Raw genomic sequence first — 20112 nt, 5'->3', positions numbered from 1 at the left:
GGCAGTGTCACTGGCCCTCATATGTGGGATCCGAACCAGGGCCCTCTGGTGTCCCAAACCAGTTCTTAACCATCGTGCCACTCAGCCGGCCCGTTTATTTTATTTTGTAATGGAATGAAATAAAATAAAGAACTATTTTTCATTTACAGTTTACTTTTCATTCTGGGGGGAGTTAGAGGAACTGAATTAAGGACTTCAGAGCAGGCAATTTAATGAGCTTGTTTTATACGCACTAATGCATCACCTGGGTTATATCTGGAGATAACTATCAAGACAAAGGGAAGACAAAGCTATCCTGAATAATGATTTAAAACGCTTATCTACCTTGCGTGGCAAGAAAAATCTCAGAAGCTTGTGTGCCTCTGGGGAAATTTTGTTTTTACCTTAATTATAATACTTTTGAAAAATATTCTCTACAGATGTGTATGTGCATATGCGTGCGTGTGTGCATGCGTGTCAAAGAGGAGACTGAGAACTTAGGCCACGGGAGATGTCAGATATTTTTACCATACAATGGTGGAGCAACTTGAAGGGGAGGGGACTTGGCAAACCCACCCGCACATACTATGGCTACCAAGTGTTACCATTTCAGACTGATACTCAAACTTTGGAGTTTGTATTGCTGTGGGTTCCTGAGGCAATTTTATTTTCCTGCGCGAAGACGGTGTCCATTCTATGCTAACGCCGTCATGCATGAGATTTTCTGAAGGAGTTGGAAGTTGAACTGATGCAGACTTGAGGGGAAGAAGATTACAGCAGAGCTCAAGATGAGGAAGCAAGGATAAGGATGGAGCACCACATTATGGGAAAGGATGTAAGGATTCAGGAGAAGTGCTTAGTACTGGCCCGCCCCACTGTTGAAAACAAGAAGTGACAGGCAACTGCCAAGGTATATTAAACTCCTTAGATTTGTGTTTACAATTATTGCTCTCATTATCATGTTTCTTTGTGTGGTTCTGTATGCAAGCTCCTCATCAGCCAATTGCTAGACCTAATAGATATGAAAGATTAGATGAGAATTATTAGCATAGTGCCTGACATACACTAGCTGCTCGTTATGTTAGTGGTATCTGTATTTAGCTAAGTTTTTGATAAAAGAGGAGGCTTGTGACATTCATGTGCAACAAATAACCAGAAATATCCTATGCACTCAGTGGATGGACCTGTCTTCGTTGTTCTACTCCTTGACTACACAGCTACATGGTCAAGGGTCACAGCTTCTCATGGAGTGCCCCCAGACTTGCACACAGGAAGTTTCTGTCCTTTTGTTTTTAACAAATGGCAAGGTAATATAAAACAGATAAATCATATGAACTTAAAATTGCACAAGTCCAGTTAAGGGGGAAGTGTCTTCCTTTTTCACAAAAAGAAAAAAAAAGAAAAAAAGAAAAAAAAAGATTTGAGGTATAACTGATATGCAAAGAACTGCACATAACTGTACAGTTAACCTGTACAATTTGATGAGTTTGGGCATATGCAAACATCGCAATCAAGGTATCCAGCACCTCCCAAAGTTCTCTCTCTCTCTCTCTCTCTCTCTCTCTCTCTCTCTGTAAGCACACTTAACATGAGATCTACCTCTTAATACATTTTGAAGTACACAATAATGTATTAACCATAGGCAATATATTCTATAGTAGATCTCCAGAACTTACTCCTCTAGCATAACAGAAACTTTATATTCATTGAATAAAAACTCCCCATTTCTCCAACCCCGCAGCCCTGGAAATCACTGTTTAAGTTTCACTATTATAGATTCCTCATATAAGTGGTCTCATGTAGTATTTGTCCTCCTGTGATTGGCTTGTGGGTGAGCCTGGAGGACATTATGCTAAGGGAAATGTGTTTTCCTCGATGAAATGTTATTCTTGCAAAATTTCACATGCAGAATATTCTTCATTGGAACTCACACCATTTTTTTTCCTTACAATAATTATGGGCATAGATAATTTCCTTTCCCCTCTCTAAATGTTTAGTTTATCCTACTTAGAATCTAAGTAACAATTCAAAATGGTGAAATTGTTTATGGGATGAAAATAATGACTTTTACATGTATTGTACATATGTAATGTTCATTAAATCCTGCAAAATGGTCACAAAGTCACAGTTAGGTAAAAAGAAAAAAAAGATAATTTGAACACTTGCCTAGCTCCTTATGTCATTGAGGCTTAAATCAAATACATTCTTAAAATCTATAGTCTAAAATAAAGCTTTTGACATATAATTCATAGGGATGATTTGATTATATCAGAAAACTACCTTGAAATGGCAGTTGTTTCATAAATAAATGATGATGCTGTCTTCTATCTTCCATTTTTGTTTAATAATTTACTTAATAAAAATTTTATCTACTTTTTATTCTAGGCAATATTTATAATTGCCTTCTATTATGCTAAGTATAATATAGATATCAAGATATGTAAAATTCTTAATATATTTAATAAGACATACTCTTTTGTATTGAAATAATTTCCAATTCATATATTGGGAGTGCCAAAAAATGTATACAAATGGACACTTTGGCCAACGTTGCTCAAGCAGTAGTTTGCCATAATCAGAAATGTCTGGACGCTGATGGTAACCACTTTGAGCACCTCTTGTAATTGCTGAAGTCAAATGTGACTTGTATTCATCTTTTGTTATCAGTATACATTGAGTATTGCAATTTTAATACAGTTTTCCTTTCTTAAAATGTGTATACATTGTTTTGGCACCCTCTATATTCCTTGACTTATGAATAGATAACACTACAACATTGAAATTTATAAATAGGTAAAATACAGCCAGAACATTAAGATAAAGTCGAATATTGTTAGGAAGAGCAATACAATTACATAAAATCAGAATTTATGCAAGATTTCAGATGACATGGTTTTTGAGCAAAAAATAGCAAATGTTCATGATTTTTCCCATGCTACATTCTAGACTTGCTAATGGAGAAAATTTTGATATATAATTTGTCAAACATTGATTATATTCCTTGTTTTGGAATTTTATAAATGGAAATTTGTTAAATTGAAAGGGTAGTTGAATATAATTTTGGTAATGGATTGATATTTTGCATCAAGACTTGATTGACACTAGGTGATAATTAAACACCTACATACAAGATATTACATTAGGAACTGTGGAGGATAAGAAAAATAAGTCTAGGGCATTCTTAAAAATTGAAATTAAAAAAAAAGAAGAATAAAGGAAAAGATACCAGGTTTGTTCAAACAGGAGAATAATTGTAGTCACATATGTATTTAGCATAGTTTTTGCTTCCACCAATCTGATTTTCTTTTGTTTTCTGTTCCTGATGATAGGATCTGTTAAGGCCAATACACAAACTTATTCCAAATAGGAAAATTCATCAGCCTTTAATTTTCTGGAGCAGGAAAGCTACACATTTTAGATAAAAGATCTGAAAGATTTTGCACCCAATTTCAACGTGGGGTGGTGGTGTTTTCCCTACACCAACAAGCAATTCTTGGACACCAGCAAGGTGTCTTAGAATTCAAGTCAATCTTGACACTATCTACCAGGAGATAGCATCAGATTCCACAGGTTAAGTGTTAAAATCTACTAGTCCTCTTATTCCCCCACTTCAGATGCCAGTTGCTAGTCTAGGTAGTTACCCACACTTCTGAACAATTGGCTATAGATTGGAGGTTCCATCGACCCCTCCTTGGGTTCCATTAATTTGCTAGAATGACATACAGAGCTCAGAGGAACTCTTTTACTTATTAGATTACCAGTGTATTATAAAAGGACATAACTTGGGAATTGGCCCTGTGAAGACACAACTGCCACCACAAGTGACAAAAATCCCACAGCTTTTACTGTAAATCCACTGTCATTAGACACACTCTAGACATTGCGTCCAGAACGACATCACAGATATCTCAAGAGTTGGACCATATCCGATACTGCTGCCACTCCTTTACCAGATTGAGTTCTGTTAACCCTTGTTTTTTTTTTTTTTTTTTGCCTTGTTTCTATTGTGAAGTCCACACTGAGAGCATCTGATTGAGTGCTGACTTTATGTGCCCATGCCTCAGCTGAATGGGAGGTCACAAAACTATCTGGGATTTTCAACATCAATTATGGAAGATGTTCTTTGTCTTATTAGATGGAAGATTATTCCCTAGATACAACAAAATGCAGACAAGATGATAACAAAAGGTCACTGAATCTCTTTCATACTAAGTCAAAAGATTTAGACTTTAACCTCGGTTCTATCACTTCCTTACTGTTTAACTACGTGTAGTTACTTTTGTTATTTTGGACATCGTTTTTCTTATTATAAAATGAGTTTGAAGAATATAACCTGTTAGTTTCCTATCTGCTCTTGATCCTGCCTCGATGTGACACTTGTATCCTCTTCCTACCAGTTTCTGTGATCTTTGAGGAAATCCTACCTGTACGTTGATCCCCCTCACCCTTTATTAATGTTCTGGTAATTGAAAGAGAAATTAATACTATAATTAATACAATAATGCTACAATTAATATAATTAGTATACCCATTTTTGCCATGGGTATACAAAAATTTGTCAGAGTACTGATCTTATCTAGTTGAGAAATAAAATGCTTTTTTTGAAATATTTATGTTAATTGTTTTATTTAATAGATATTCACAATACCCAAGAAGAAACAGCATGACTTTTAGGAATCCATCAGAATTTAGGAAAAAAACAAAGTACATTGATTTGTATAAAATTATCTATGTTTATTTTTCCCTCCATTCTATCTCCATATTACACGTGTTGATTAGTGTGGTGAGACAGGGTGGCATTTCATCTAAAAATTGCTTTACCTCTGCTCTCTTATTGTCCTACGGCGGCTCAAGGATGGGAAATACATGGAATTCAAGGTAATGACAGTAAAGGACACTGTGCTATTCACATGTGGGTCTCAAAACTATCAAATATATAGTGATTTGCCTGCACTGTTGATTCTTTTCCACACATGAATTATTAGGCAATATAGAGGACTTCAGAGTTTGTGACCTGACCATCTCTATCTTTGGTTTGTCTTGATAAGGTTTATGAAAGAGACTTACTCTGGAGTCTCAAACCAATACTTTACCCATGAGAAATTAGGCTCTTGTACAGGATATAGATTAAACCCAGGGTGTCTAATTAATAAGAATCTGGCTTTGGTGATAAGAGGAGGTTTGTAACCAGGGTCAACATTAATTCACATTAAAATAGTCATAGCTGCAATGTGTATGTTTTTGGCCTTTAGATTGGTGGCACCAGACATATCTGAATGGTACAAGACTGGCTACCCCAATTCTATTCCTTACTGTGGTTTTGTTTTTGTTTTATTTCAAATTTTCCCCTTATTTTTCATCACTATCTTCACCAACTTATAGAAGCAAGGAGACAATTATGTCAAGATTGACTTAGAGGGTTTAATGTGGTACTTTTCTGAGAGGCAACCCCATAATGTCCTTTCAAATAAGCTCTTGTTTGTGAGTTTAGGGGTATTTGGTGAGGAGAGGGTGAGAAAGAAGACAGAGAAAAATTAGAACTGTAACTGTAGTAATTTTCTTGGCTTGCCTCCAGAACAACAAGAGATGCATTTTTGTTGTTGTTGTTTTTGTGGTTGTCTATCCTGACTAATGACACCCAATGGATATTAGGTAAGTAAAAATTAAGATTTTAGCTGTAGAGAATGAAATAACCACAGGAAGTGAGTGAAATTAGTTAACAAACAAAGATGAATAGAAACTCCGACCCATATTACATAGACAATTTCCCACCCTAATAATGTCAGGTGGAGGAAAAACTTAACCAAATAACCACCAATAAGGGCTCATCCTCCATGGAACTATCCTAATCTGGGAGTCAGGTTTAATCAGAGTAAGAGGGAAAACCACAATTGAGAAATACACTTAACAACCTTGTAACTGAACCAGAAACTATTGCTGAGATTTTGTGAGGCACAGAACCATCTTTTCACCCGGGATTTGATGTTGCAGTCAAGTGACAACCCATGTGAAAAAACAAGAACAACAACTAAGATGTTTTTGTCCTTTACATGAAGGAGAAACAGGACCAAAATAAAAATCATGTTGGAGAGGTTAGGAGAATCCAAAGTAAGAGCAGTCAAGTTTTTCTAATACAGCATATGGCTTGCATAGAAGAATGTTTGCCATTAAAATTACAGCAGTTAATCAGGACCAAAAATATTCAAATTTGAGGACATGGAAGATCTTAAGGGAGAAGCACAATTGATCTATGTTGATCCACACAGGACTTGAACAACAGTCTTGAGAAATGCAACTAACACTGAAGGTTGGCTAGCACAAATTTCCACTTTAGGTATCTGTCCTAGGGGATTCTCCATACAGGCAGGTGTTTAAAAAGATTATCTCAAAAGAAAAGCAACACACAGACACACACACACACACACACACACACACACACACACACACCAGGAAGATTCCAAGTATGTAATGTCTTTGCTCCTTAAACCAAAGTTGCTGACGCTGAGCATTGGAAATCCCCATGTTGCTCTGAAATTCACCTTAGAAGCACACGTGTGAGTTTTAATGATTCAAAGTTAAACCCCTATATAACTCATTTATCTTATCATGCCAGTTACCTTCCTTCAAGAGCCAAATAAAGTAAGCAAAGATGGGTGAAACACCAGAGGAAATTGGAAGGAAGGGACTCAAAAGCTCACAGAAGAGCTGACATCATCCCCCTGTTTCCCAACTGTCATAATACCAGGAGTTCAGGTTAAGGGTGAGAAGGAGGGCAGAATAACACAAAAACTTGGCTTTAATTTACTTTGTCAGAAACACAAATAAATTATTAATAAGGTAATAGTGGGGCAGAGGTGAGGATACAGCCATGCCATGTAGGTGTTGGTAAGAAGAAATAAGGGAATATTTCCTAATAATTTATTATACATGGGTAAATTTTTAATTAAGTTGAATTATTAGAAACTTTTACTGGATTTACATTTTTATTAAATGTGGCTTTAGTAACCTGTAGGAATATTTTGCATATATTGGCATAGATTTTTTTGGTAGCATTTCAAAATTACTGTATGTGGCTTTTCATTAGCTAAAGGCTTTTAAAGTTCCAAGTTATATTTGAAAACACAGTAATATTTAAAGGAATTATTGACTTTTTAAACTGATACTTTGATGAAATGGAATTCCTGGCTTTAGAAAAATTTGTGAAATAAAGACAAGGTGAACATGCCTAACAGAAAAAGATGTAAAGAAACACAATGGAATCTAGTGAATTTAGAGATTAGATTGAGCAAACCTGTGACATTTCTTTCCATAGCTCTACTTTACCTTTCCCTACTCTCATGTCTTAATCTTCATTATTATAAATAATAAATATTATGTCTGCATAAAGTCCAGACTGTTCAAATCGACTCCTTACTCTACTTTCTCAGTGTTCCCCAAGCCCCTTTTATTCTCACTCCCAACAACACCTGCATATACCCTACACTAATATCATATTTTTATCCAACACAACATTATTCAGTGATTTCTACAGGCCAGGCACTATCCTAGATGCAAGAAAAAATTCTTCTGGGAGACTTGTGAAATACAGAGAAAGAATCTAATAAAATAAAAGATGACTTATTAAAATTGGTAAATTATTATTTTGTCAACAAGATAAAACTGATATCTTCTTGTGAAATGGATGGTAAAAATAAACCCTGTTAAAAAAAATAAACTAGAGGCAGACAAGTTCGGAAGGGGTGCATGCCATGTGAATGGGTTCTATTTGAAGATTCTAATGGTTTGTTTTCATTTCTCATCTTCCTCCACTAATAGACAACACTTTCGTTATTGGGCCAAGCCCTTCTGAAACATTCTCTTTTCTCTTAGCTTCCTAGAAGAAATGCTCTTCAGAGTCTTTTTTGTATTTTCCATCCATTTTCACCTCTTGTTTCTATAACTTCTTAAATATATGCATTTCTCCAAATTTTCTTCTCTCTCATCTCTTTCAGTATTAAGTACTTACCAAAGCTCCTATAATTATCAATTCTATTTTACTTGCATCTGAAATGAAATACATCCATAATTAAATACCTCATTTTTCCAGCCAAACTGGATGTATCTTCACTCTCTTATTTATGTGTGCTCAACTTGAGAGCCTTATTTATTGCTCTGTTTGGTTCTCCAATGGGCATTACCTCATCTTTGCCCTGTCCAGTATTTTAAAAATGTTTCTTGGGCTGGCTGAGTGGCTCAGTTGGTTAAGAGCTCGCTCAATAGTTTAAGCTCTGAGCAACAGCGGTTCGATTCCTGGCCCGAGCTGAGCAGCTTCTGAGCTGCCAACAGGTGGCAGGATGGCTCAGCTTAAAAATAAATAAATAAATAAATAAATAAATAAATAAATAAATAAAGTTTCTTAAATATTTCTAATCATCTCTAAAATCCAGCCTTTTTTGGTCTATATTATTTCAATATTTTAGGACTGGTCTCCCAACATCAATTTCTCCCAATGACCACCCCCATCCTTTGCAATTCATCTTGCTTAGGCTTTTAAAGTACTTTTCTTAAAACCTATCTCCTGTCACTTCACTGACCCCAAACAAACACAGGTCAGACTTTCAATGGCTCTCTGATGTCCACAGAGTAAACTTCAATCTCCTGGGTATTGCATTTAAGGGATTATTTCATTGTCTAGCCAAAACTTTCAGCATGATATGTTGTTTCACAGTACATATTGTGCATGTGTCTTCTCTGTTCCCAGACTACAACTGATTCCTGGTAGGCATATTCCATATTAGTCATTGTTTTCTTCAAGTAACATAACACCTGCCCTGGGGTTGTTTACCTAGTAGGCACACAGTGCTTGTTTGTTGAATAAACAATTGCATTAGAAAGTCTGAGCCAGGTAGATTCCTGCATCTTCTTTCATTTCCTTCCCCGCTTCACTTCATAGAAGTGTGTCTTAAAGAAGTGCCTTCTGTTTTGAAAATGAATTTAGTGATAAAGTCTTTAATTAAGGCTATTTCCTTGTCTGGGAGATGAGTGGCAGTGCTTTGTGAGGAGGAAAGGTCATCCCAGCCTCCTAAATTAGGATTTGGAGCGCATTCTTCAAGTAAGTTAAAAAAAACTGTATGTTTTGGTTAGGTGTGTCTGAAATAATGCAACCGATACTATGTTTCTGGGCACATAAGATTAAAGAGACCATTGAGGACTCTGGAAACCAAACTACCATTAGTGTGATTTCTATAGAAAAATGTTTTCCAAACTTCAGAAAAAAAAAAGATTTACAATAAGCTTTTTAATATAACATATCCATAACTTGGATTCCTGACATGCAGCTGAGATAAATAAAAGGGGAATTATTTTATTACAGTGTATTCTTTATTTTTTTAAAACCTCATCAAAGGCGTTTATAACCAAAAAATTTGCTGAAAATATTAAGGATTTTATATGATTTCGTAAATACTGTTTCTGCCAGGTTTTCCAAATACATGTTATATTACGTGCAATATCCTTACCTCACGTTCAGTTTAGTAAGGTTTTAGTATCTAGCTTAAATATAATTTTTTGAATGCTATGTCTTATCCCATATTGAGAAACAGCTCTTTGCCTGCAAAAATAGACTAAGATAATTATACATTTTAAACATTTAAACAAGTTTGATCTGATTTTTGTTTAAAATTGTGGAAAAAGTCAAAACTAGTTCTCTTTTGGCACACAGCTCATACCTCCTACTCATTTTTAATTTTTGATTTTTAAAAAATTTGTTTCCTTAGAGACTATCAGAAATATCAGGCATCATTTTTGTGAATATGTTTCCAGATGTTGCCCCACCAGTTATCGCTATAAACGTGTTTGCAGGAAAGTTTAATTGGTGCTGTTAATTCGACTCAGGATCCTGCTTATTTTCCTAATTGCTGCCAGACATTGAATGGGTGGTGAATATATTAGAAACCTCCTGTTTTTCTGAACCTTTACCTTACCCACTGGCAATTTTGTTAGGGAGAAAATCTGCTTTTCATTTATTTTTCTCTACCTTGAAAGCACTTGCATAAGCTCTAGCAGCATTATTTCTGAAGATAGTACTTGAAAAACTTTTCCCTTTTGCGTCTCCCTGTATGACAATGCCACCTCATTCCATTTGTCACAAATGTCTGGACGACTGTTATTATGTAACGGTACTGTTCTAGTGACAAAAAGAGGTACTTTCAAGTTTAATAGCTTAACATTGGGAGATACTCACTAGAAGCTATGCACCATGATAAGAGATGTTGCTCTGTAAGGGCAGGGGGTCAAATGCGTGAAGGGATAGTGCACACCTAACAGGGCGAGCACTGTAGTGCAGACGCCACACGATGGCCTGGAGGCTGGAGGACACTTGGCACATCATAGTGGCTATCTGACATGTTCCATCTCATAAATCTAACAATAAGATCTTTGTTTCATGTTTTACCCTTTAAATAACTGAGCAATTATGTAATAAGAAATAATTCTGATCTTTTTTTTGCACACACTACTTATTTCTCTTCATTTCAATGTTTTCTAATTTTGAAGTGGTGCCTTCAAAGAAAGAATTTTCCTTTCCCCTGCCTCTCTCCTACCTCTACCAGATAAAAAAGGTTTGCAAGATATTTAAAACTAATGTATCATCACTGTTTTATTTCAGGTACTCAGTACATTTTGCTGTCTTTTTCTTTCTGAAAGGGAAGCATAAGTGTAATGACTTACTTGGCTACTTGATCTGTGTCTACCCAATTAAGTTGTACTGACACATTCAGTGTTTCCTCAGATTTCAGAAAAGCTTATTTCTTGTCAGAGAAACTTTAACAAATTATTCACTAACTTATTGTCACATTTACTCTTTGATGATTTATTGCAATTTTGTTGATTTTCTTATTTTGGACCTTTCTTATTTTCTGTGACTCAGTATACTTTCCATACCTTATTATAAATGAAGTATTGCCTCCACCTGCCCCGATGCTTAATTTTTCACCCAGTTCCCTTTCTTTCTGGAACTATGACAATATTACACTCCTCTTATCACCTCTTGTCATAGTTTCAAAGAAAGTTCTGATACTTCTATGATCTTAGGAGGGTCACTTCACCATCTGGCACTTGCGATTTTTATTTGTCAAAATGGGATGGGAACTGGTTGACACCTAGAGTCCATTCAAGGTCTAAAGATCAATCTTTATTCTACTCTACATTACCTGTATTTTCCTATTTTCCATAAACTCATTCTATTAGGCTATATAATTGATACTAACTTTAGTCAGGAATGCTGTCATTTTCAATAATCTCAAAAGCTAAATATTTTATTGCCTAGTTTAATCAGTGGACTCTTTAATAAATACTGATAGTTTATAATCAGCAATTCATATATATATATATTTATATATATATATGGCAAATATTCATTTATTTTTTCACATATACCATTTCTAGCTGATGCAAATGAATAATTTATACTTTCTTAGACTCCACTCCCTCCCTTCTTATTTCTAAACTCTTGGTAGAATCTTGCCCTTATTTCAGAAAATAATGTTTTATAGGCCTCCTGTTTTTATTCATTGTGCTAATTAGATTTTCAGAGTCCTGTATTTTTGTGTTATGATTTAATAAAAATATACAATCTTTCTCTTAAACACACACATATATTATATAAGTCTTACAGAGACATATTCAGGTTGTGCTTTTATTTTTGCAACAGTAACAATCTTAATATAAAATAAATCACTTCCTTTCCCCTGCATATGTCAGTGCTTACCACTTGTGTCATTTTCTTCACACCCTTTCACTTTAGAAACAGATGTTATATGCCAACTGGAAGAAAAAATGCTAGCAGGCATTTGCAGACCACCTGGCTACCTGGACAGGGTTTTCTGCTGGTTTTTTCACTTTTGTGATGCACTTATATCCCTGCTTCTTATTCAGTCTTATAATAATTTCCAACAGCCAAAACCAATTGACTTTGTACCGAGGAACTAAAGAGGGATGTGATGGATTATGTCACAGGACACCAAGCCCTGTTGACCCTTCCCCACTGAACATTTAGCCCGAAGAATGTTAAATGTTAAATACCTGTATGCCAGCAACGTTTCTTAAGGTTAAGTATACATATTTAAAGATAATATTTAGAGATATGATAGCAAAGGATTGCAAAGGAATAGGATAGCTCTGAAAATACTTTGTGAAGCTTGTGTCTAATATATGCTGAAGTACTCAAGGTATAGAACAGTTGGTTTATATACTGTGAATAATTGTGCTTTGTGTATACAACATGAGCTTTCTTCTTCCTGATGATAGAAAGTTTGAATGTGATTGTGTCTTTCTTCCACTCTTACCTTCTTTTAATCATCTCTATTTCTATTAAGACATCTTCCCAGCTTCCAAAGCTCAAATCGTTAGTAATATTTCATTTCTTTCTCTGTTCTCCGTATCCAATTAGTCACTGAATTCTTTGAAATCACTTTCATATCCTTCCATATATATATATATTGCTTTCCTGGAATATGGTTGTATTGCTTTAATTAGTAGTTCTCTGTCCAGTTTTGTAGCTATTCAGATATACCTTCATGCCACTATATCAACTCAAAGTTTAGTTCTGATATCAGTTTGTTTGTTTGAGAGCTACAGTGTGGAAGCCATAGAGTCCAAGGTATTTGAGTTCTGACTCTATTATGTGTGACTTTAGGCAATTTAAACTGTCTTTGCCTCAGCTTACCCAACTGCAAAATAAGAATAATAGCAGTGCCCCTGCTAGAGTTTGTTAGGGTTAAGTGAACTGGTATATTTAGAACCTTTAGAAAAGTGCCTAGCACACACTCACCATAAGATACATCTTTCCTAGTATTGCTTAGAAACTATCAGAAGGTTCCCATTAACTCTAGGATACCTTAATAGAATAGCCAAGATTCTTTGAGATTTATTCAGATATTGTGATCCAACACACACACACACAAATTAGAGTCTAGATGAGAGGTGATGCTGATGAAAGGTAAATTGCCTTTTAAGATACAAAGTGGCTAGTTTGGACAACTAAGGAAAGATACAATGCTAGTAAATTCTTCTTTGGAATACAGGTAAGAAAATGTTTGTTTGTTGGCTTTTTTTTTGTTCATTATATGTATAGTAGTGTTTTCATTATTGATTTTATTGGGAGCATAGCACTTAGAATTTCATTGAAAACATATTTCAAATGGTTATATCACAGTTATTTAAAAAGTTTAGCTGTTAGCCTCTCCCACTACACTATGCAACCTTAAAAGGGCCTGGCCATGTGACATTGCTATCAACAGACCTCCAGGGTGGCAGAATGTAGGGCATAGAGTAGGTGTGCTGAGAATGCCATTATCAAACATTTGAGGAAGTAGCCAGTTAAGTCTTACTTACCTTGCCAATCAGTTTTTGTTTTATAAAGTGTCTTCATATATATTTACTTTACTTTTATTATTTTTATTTTTTATTTATTTATTTTTAAAAGATTTTTATTGGGGAATTGGGGGATTGGAACAGCGCTGGGGAATTGGGGGAAGGGAAACAGACAAGTTGCTGTCGTTTTTTGTTCTTCAGTCTAGTTGTGGAGAACGTTGCTTCACTGGCCCAAGTTGGCACCATCATTGTGCTCTTCCCGGGCGAGGCAGATCAGTCGCCAGCTTCTGGACAGCCTCTCACGCTGGCTGCTGGCTACACACAGTAGCCATGGCAACCCACTGCCACAGGGGCTTCAGCCTATGCCATCACGGCGACTCACGGCAGCCCAGCTCCAGGTCGAGCTGTTGTTCAGCATCTTAGCTGTAGAAGGCAGTGTCACTGGCCCTCATATGTGGGATCCGAACCGGGGCCCTCCGGCGTCCCAAGCCAGTTCTTAACCATCACGCCACTCGGCTGGCCCTGTATTTACTTTTAAGATGCAATGGAGTTGATTGTAAAAGGTACTGAGGATGGAGCTATCTTTTGCTTAGCATGTATTATAGCAAGATTTGGGAGTAGGGATAGCACAATGACTGTGATTTAAGCTACTGCATTAGTCCTTACGAAGTGTCTGTACATTAGTCCTTACGAAGTGTCTGTCCATATGGTAGTTATGACTTCCCTAGAATGAGTCAGGGTTGTTTATGCTTTCATAAATCAACCAGCTGCAGCAGAACAGACAGACTCCATATTAGCACTTTCTCCTAAGACCATTAATGTGCTTAAAAGATTTTTGCAAATTTCTCTTGAATTCAAGTTGTCTGTTAAAAGCAATAGTTTTATGAGACTGCCACATGGAAAATGTCTTTCACTCTCAGATTTTCCATTTGTGATATAAATCCACATTTAGCACATTTTTAGAGGCATTAAAGTTAATATAATAACCCCCAGCTGAGTTTGATAAAAGGAGAACTTAATTTACAGGTGAAGTATGGTTATATGAAATGACAGCTAGGAAAGTTATGAGTAAGACTCGGAAAAAAATACACACGAACTGGTTGATAATTTATTTCCTGTAGTCAATCTTCTGACTTTACAGGGAAATCCTGCTATAACAAATGCTAGTCTTCCAAGGACTTTCTTTAACCTAATAACTAGACTGTTTTGAAATTATATAGAAATATATGGAACTACATCTGTGTTTTAAATACCTTTCATTGAAAATATTAGGTATCTTGAGGTGAATATTTGTAATAATTGATGCAGAGTACATAATTATATGTACATATATATATTGCCATTGATGGGATTTGATCATGTCATCTTTGCTGAATTATTTTGTATCTCAGGGATCAGTTTTATAAGCCATAAATCAAGACTCCAATTCCACCATAATATTTTAGACAACAAAACTTGAAAAAGAGGTAGCAATATATATCAGAAAACAAAGATCCCTTTTAGCAGAAAAAGAAAGTATTGTTAAAAAATTATAACAATAAGAGTATGCTTTAGTGAATATGCAATTATATGATTTAGAAAACATTAGCTTTTTCTTTCTTCTTTCCCCTTCTTCTTCTCTTTATTTTTTTTTCTTCTTTTTTTTTGCTAGAAAAGAACTAAAACTTCAATAAAGTGTTTCCCTCTTATTTTATGTGTGAAAAACTGAAAAGTGCAGAGGTTAAATGAATTTTCTGTGGTCATATACTGACAAAGAGTAAAGCTGGCACTTGAAAGCCAGCTTGAAGTTCTAACTTCAAGGTGATTACCCTTTCCATTACTTCATTTCAAGACCTGGGTCTACATTATACTAAAGATGAAATAAATGAGTTCCCTAAAAAATTAGTGACATAGTGGTCTGAAAAACTAAAATAAGGCAATGGGTACAAAATGCCAAAGTGAATTATGCACTTTATTACTTTTCTTTCTATAAAATATAAATGTCTAATCACTATGTTGTATACCTGAAACTAATATAATATTGTATGTCAATTATAATTAAAAAACACATTTAAAGTATATTCTATTTCTACAATATATTACTAGCTTTCATTTGATTTATTCTTTTATGCTTTTGTATTTTCAAAATATATTAAAATTACCCAAATGTCCCTATCAAGTACTATAGCAAGATGATTAATTTTGATTGAATCAAGCATAACATTTTGTCAAATTTAGGAAGCATGCCCTAATCTGTATTATCACACACAAATTTAAAATTCAAAATATATGTCCTGTTTATTCTGGGTGTTGATTAAAACAATAAATTGAATGATTATTTCAACATATAGTCTAAATTGACCATCGAGTAAGAAGGTAAGTGAAATAAATGCCTTTAAGAGTCAGCAGTTTTTGAGGAAGCACTTTAAGGCAAGAGAGACACTACTAGGATGTTCACTAGTGATTAAAAGAAGAACTTGCTGAGGCCAGCCGAGTGGCTCAGTTGATTAAGAGCTCTCTCAAGATTGCGAGCTCTGAGCAACAGCGGTTTGATGCCCGGCCGGAGCTGAGCTGCCACTGAGATGCCAACAGGTGGCAGGATGGCTCAGCTAAAATAAAAAGAACTTGCTGCTTTCACAGCATGGTGACCACCAGACACCAGACCCCCCCTCCCACCTCCATGTGGCTTGTCCCCCCCCTCCCACCTCTGTGTGGCTTGTCCTCAGTGTCTCTCTCTCTCTCTCTCTCTCTCCCCCCCCCCCCCCATCTCCTCAGTCCTCTTGTCACTTACTGTGATTCTGGGCTTCTACTTCAGGCCATACATGATGAACACATCCTTTGCCTTGTCCTTTTCAGCTTGTTCAAAATGCCCTTTCCCAACTGACACTGAAACTACCATCTTGTCCTGCCTTCTAATATCCATGTACATCTCCTTTATCATAGTCTCTCTGGCTTCTGTCTTTCAGCCTTCCCTGACCCTCGAACTGCATGTGTTTACCATACCTAGTTTTGACTCAGGTTTGTTCTGAATATACCAGGTCTGACAATTAAATTTGCTATGTTGTTGCAACAATGTTGCTAACCTTTTTTGATATCAGAAGGATTATTCATTATGAATTTGTATCAACTAGACAAACAGTTAACCAAGTTTACTATTTGGAAGTGCTGAAACGGCTGCATAAAAAAGTTAGACAACCTGAACTTTTCACCAACAATTCATGGCTCTTGCATCACGACAACGTACCATCTCACATGGCACTGCCTGTGAGGGAGTTTTTAGCCAATAAATAACTATTGGAACACCCTCCCTACTCACCTGATCTGGCCCCAGTGACTTCTTTCTTTACCCAAAGATAAAGGAAATATTGAAAGGAAGACATTTTGATGATTTCAGGATATCAAGGATAATATATGACGACAGCTCTGATGACCATTCCAGAAAAGGAGTTCAAAAACTGCTTTGAAGTGTGGACTAGTTGTTGTCAGTGCATAGCTTCCCAAAGGGAGTACTTCAAAGATGACCGTAGTGATATTCAGCAATGAGGTATGAAGCACTTTTTCTAGGATGACTTTGCAAACTTAATTGTCCAACCTCATATCTACCTATCTACCTTGACTAAGATTCTCTAATCCTTGTCCTAAATTTACAATTGGCTGTATTTCATGATTCAGCAGAACATTACTGAGTACTTTTTCCTCAACGAAGTTGAAAATAAAAAATTTCAATATCTTATAATTGTAATAATAGGCATTACATTATACATATATTTATATTTTGTAATTATAACATACATTGCAGTAGTTTTACAGTGGCCTAAGTATTTAGCAGCTTGTTTTCTTAAAAACAGCAGGCATTGGGGTGACCGGTTAGCTCAGTTGGTTAGAACGTGGTGCTGATAACACCAAGGTTGCTGGTTTGATCCCCACGTGGGCCACTATGAGCTGCGTCCTCCTTAAAAGAGTCAACTATGCCATTGTAGCAATGTGTAGCAATGTGTAACAATGTGTAGCAATGTGTAACCAATGACCAATAAAATTAAAAAACAAACAAACAAGCAAAACCCCCAAAAAACTTATTATGTGCCAAGCACAGTAAAACTTATTTTATGTATACTATTTTATTTAATCATCATAGCATTATGACTTATAGATACCATGACTAATGTGTTAAACTAGGATCCTGAAGCTGGGAGGGGTTAAACTGTTTAGCTTAGTTCTGATAGTTATCAAGTGACAGAGATAAGATTTGAATGCAAGTGCACTGGACTCAAAAGTGATATTGTGCTATATACATCATATAATATTGCAGTATCGCCCATGTAAGTTTTGGTCTAACTCACAGGACAAATTTATATCCAGTTATTGGGTCTCGTCTGAGAACACTATGTAAATGAACTTTGGTACTACATTTCATCCCTGTACCTTTTTTTGCCAGGTCATTAGGTGGCTGTTAGAACATCCTGTTGACAATATTTATTAATAACTAAAAGTGTACATGGTTGTAAATTTCAAATATCTACATGGATGTGTTGATATTCAAATATGGAAAGAATGTGCTCAGGCTGTTTTCTATATAGCAGGTGCTATGACACTGACAGAATGAAAGGACAAAATTATTCATTTTTTATTTGTTTTTAATCAAGGATTTTAGGTTTGAGTTTATGAGCCCTCACAAGCTTTAGGTGTTTGCTGAAACACCTGAAAAAAATGGGTTTATATGTGTGTGTATGTGAATCCCATGCAAATTTTTAATAGATATATTTATCTATAGATATATTCATTTATCTACATGAATATATATTCATATTAGTATATTCTTTTTGTTGATATATTTATCCAAATCTCAAAGCAGTCTGAGTTCTTAAATAGGCTTAGAGCCAATAGGTCAATCTCCAAAAACCCATTATAGGTAGAAATCAATTTCATCATTATGTTTGTTAGGAATAATCAACCAGCAATGAATTTACTAAAATATATTATCATTTAGTTGCCTTTTTTTTTCTTTATATGCAATCATATAATACACTATTGTAATAGTCAACATTTGAAACCTTTATGTGAACATAAATATTGCTCACATCAATTCAGAATCTTCCTTAGAATGAAAGTGAGATTATGTAACTGGAAGGAAAAAACTTTTTTACCTTTTCTACAGCTAGACCAAGGTGGTGTTGTGTCTGAACACCTAAGCAGGTGCTCACAAGTATTTATATTGTTCTTAGTCTCAGTTAAATCTAGGAATGAGCAACAGAAATTTCAGAACTTGATTTGCTGGTAGAAGCTGAAGAAAAGAGAGGGGTGTGTGTGTGTGTGTGTGTGTGTGTGTGTGTGTGTGTGTGTGTGTGTGTGTGTGGTGTGTGTGTTTGTTAGCACAGGGAAGAGAAAAAAGAGAGTAAATTAGAGTAAGTAGAGAAAAGAGAAAAGATGGCCTAATAACATTGCAGACAAACCAAAGGACTTCTATGAATAGAGATGAAATTTTAATTTGTTTGCATTTTCAACAACGTAACAATATCGACAACTAATATTTATTGGGCTCTTACTTTGTGCCCATAGATTGTGCTAATGAAACATGTGTTATCTCATTAACTCCTTACTATAATTATTTGAGGTAATGCTATCATTTTACAAGTATGTGACCAAGATCATGCAAGCAGTATGTAGCACATCCAAAGTCGAGATTTGTATTCTTATCCATTTTCCCCTCATATTTTTCTGTAAACCCCTTCCCACTCATCTACTTTCAGCATGTCTGCTCTACACACAAACTATTGGGTTGTTGGAAAAGTCATGACGTATTTTTTCTGTTTTTTGGTGCAAAAATGCATCATGACTTTTCCGACAACCCAATAGTTGTAATGTGTGTGCATGTGTTTATTATAATAGCTTATTTTGTTTGAAACTAAGGCAAATGGTTGAGTTCTCTATTTGCATGGATTCCAGTGCAGAGATAAAGAATTACTGTGAGAAGAATTGAAAGAAAAATGATCCTAGCATACAGAAATTTGGAGTCAGAAACCCGAAACCACAGATGACCAAGACAGTGTAAACTCTAGAGTTCCCATAAATCTTGTTGAGTGCTTGAGATTTTCCATAAGGCATGGACTGAATAAAATTTATCTATATATTAAGGGGCAGTGTTACCTCAGCTGACATCTGAGTTATAGGTGGAATTGCATTTGGTTTTTGGGAATTTATGTTCATCTTTACTAATGATCTAGTTAATGATCTTTTTTGTATTTTCAGGCAATTTTACATCAATTTGCTTGGATTATAGTTTGAGAAATGATATCATTACTGTTTTCTATGTGTGGTATATTACTTATCTCTAGGTTTGAGAAAGGTAATCTTATGTCCCAGTTTGCTCAAAATAGCCTTTGTTTATGCCTTTTGTCCTAGAAAAATAATTAATAGAGTCCTAGTTTGTACATTAAATTATGTGGTCACCCTATCTTTTAGCAAAATGTCTATTTCTCATTTTCTCTGAAGGGTTCCTAAAAGCAGTTTATCAGTCTCACCTTCAAGTTTTCTAAGTTCACAATGATGCAATCCAATTAGACAAAATATATGAACTCATTACTCTTAATGTAATTTCTCAGAAATATGACTATCATATATCTATAATTGACTGCAAGGTAGATGTGAAAGAACATATCCCCTATACTTCTCTAATAAAGAACAGTGTAGACTAATGAATAAATTGTGGGCATTAGGTATAGTGATACCTGGGTTCAATTATCAGTTTTGGTAATAATTGTGTGAATGTCAAAACATCCTTTTGAACCACTATTCTTTGACTCTCTA

The sequence above is a fragment of the Hipposideros armiger genome, unplaced genomic scaffold (assembly GCF_001890085.2).
Source record: "Hipposideros armiger isolate ML-2016 unplaced genomic scaffold, ASM189008v1 scaffold_368, whole genome shotgun sequence".
Taxonomy (NCBI): Eukaryota; Metazoa; Chordata; class Mammalia; order Chiroptera; family Hipposideridae; genus Hipposideros; species Hipposideros armiger.
The sequence above is the reverse complement of the archived record's forward strand: the minus strand, read 5'-3'. Positions refer to the sequence as shown.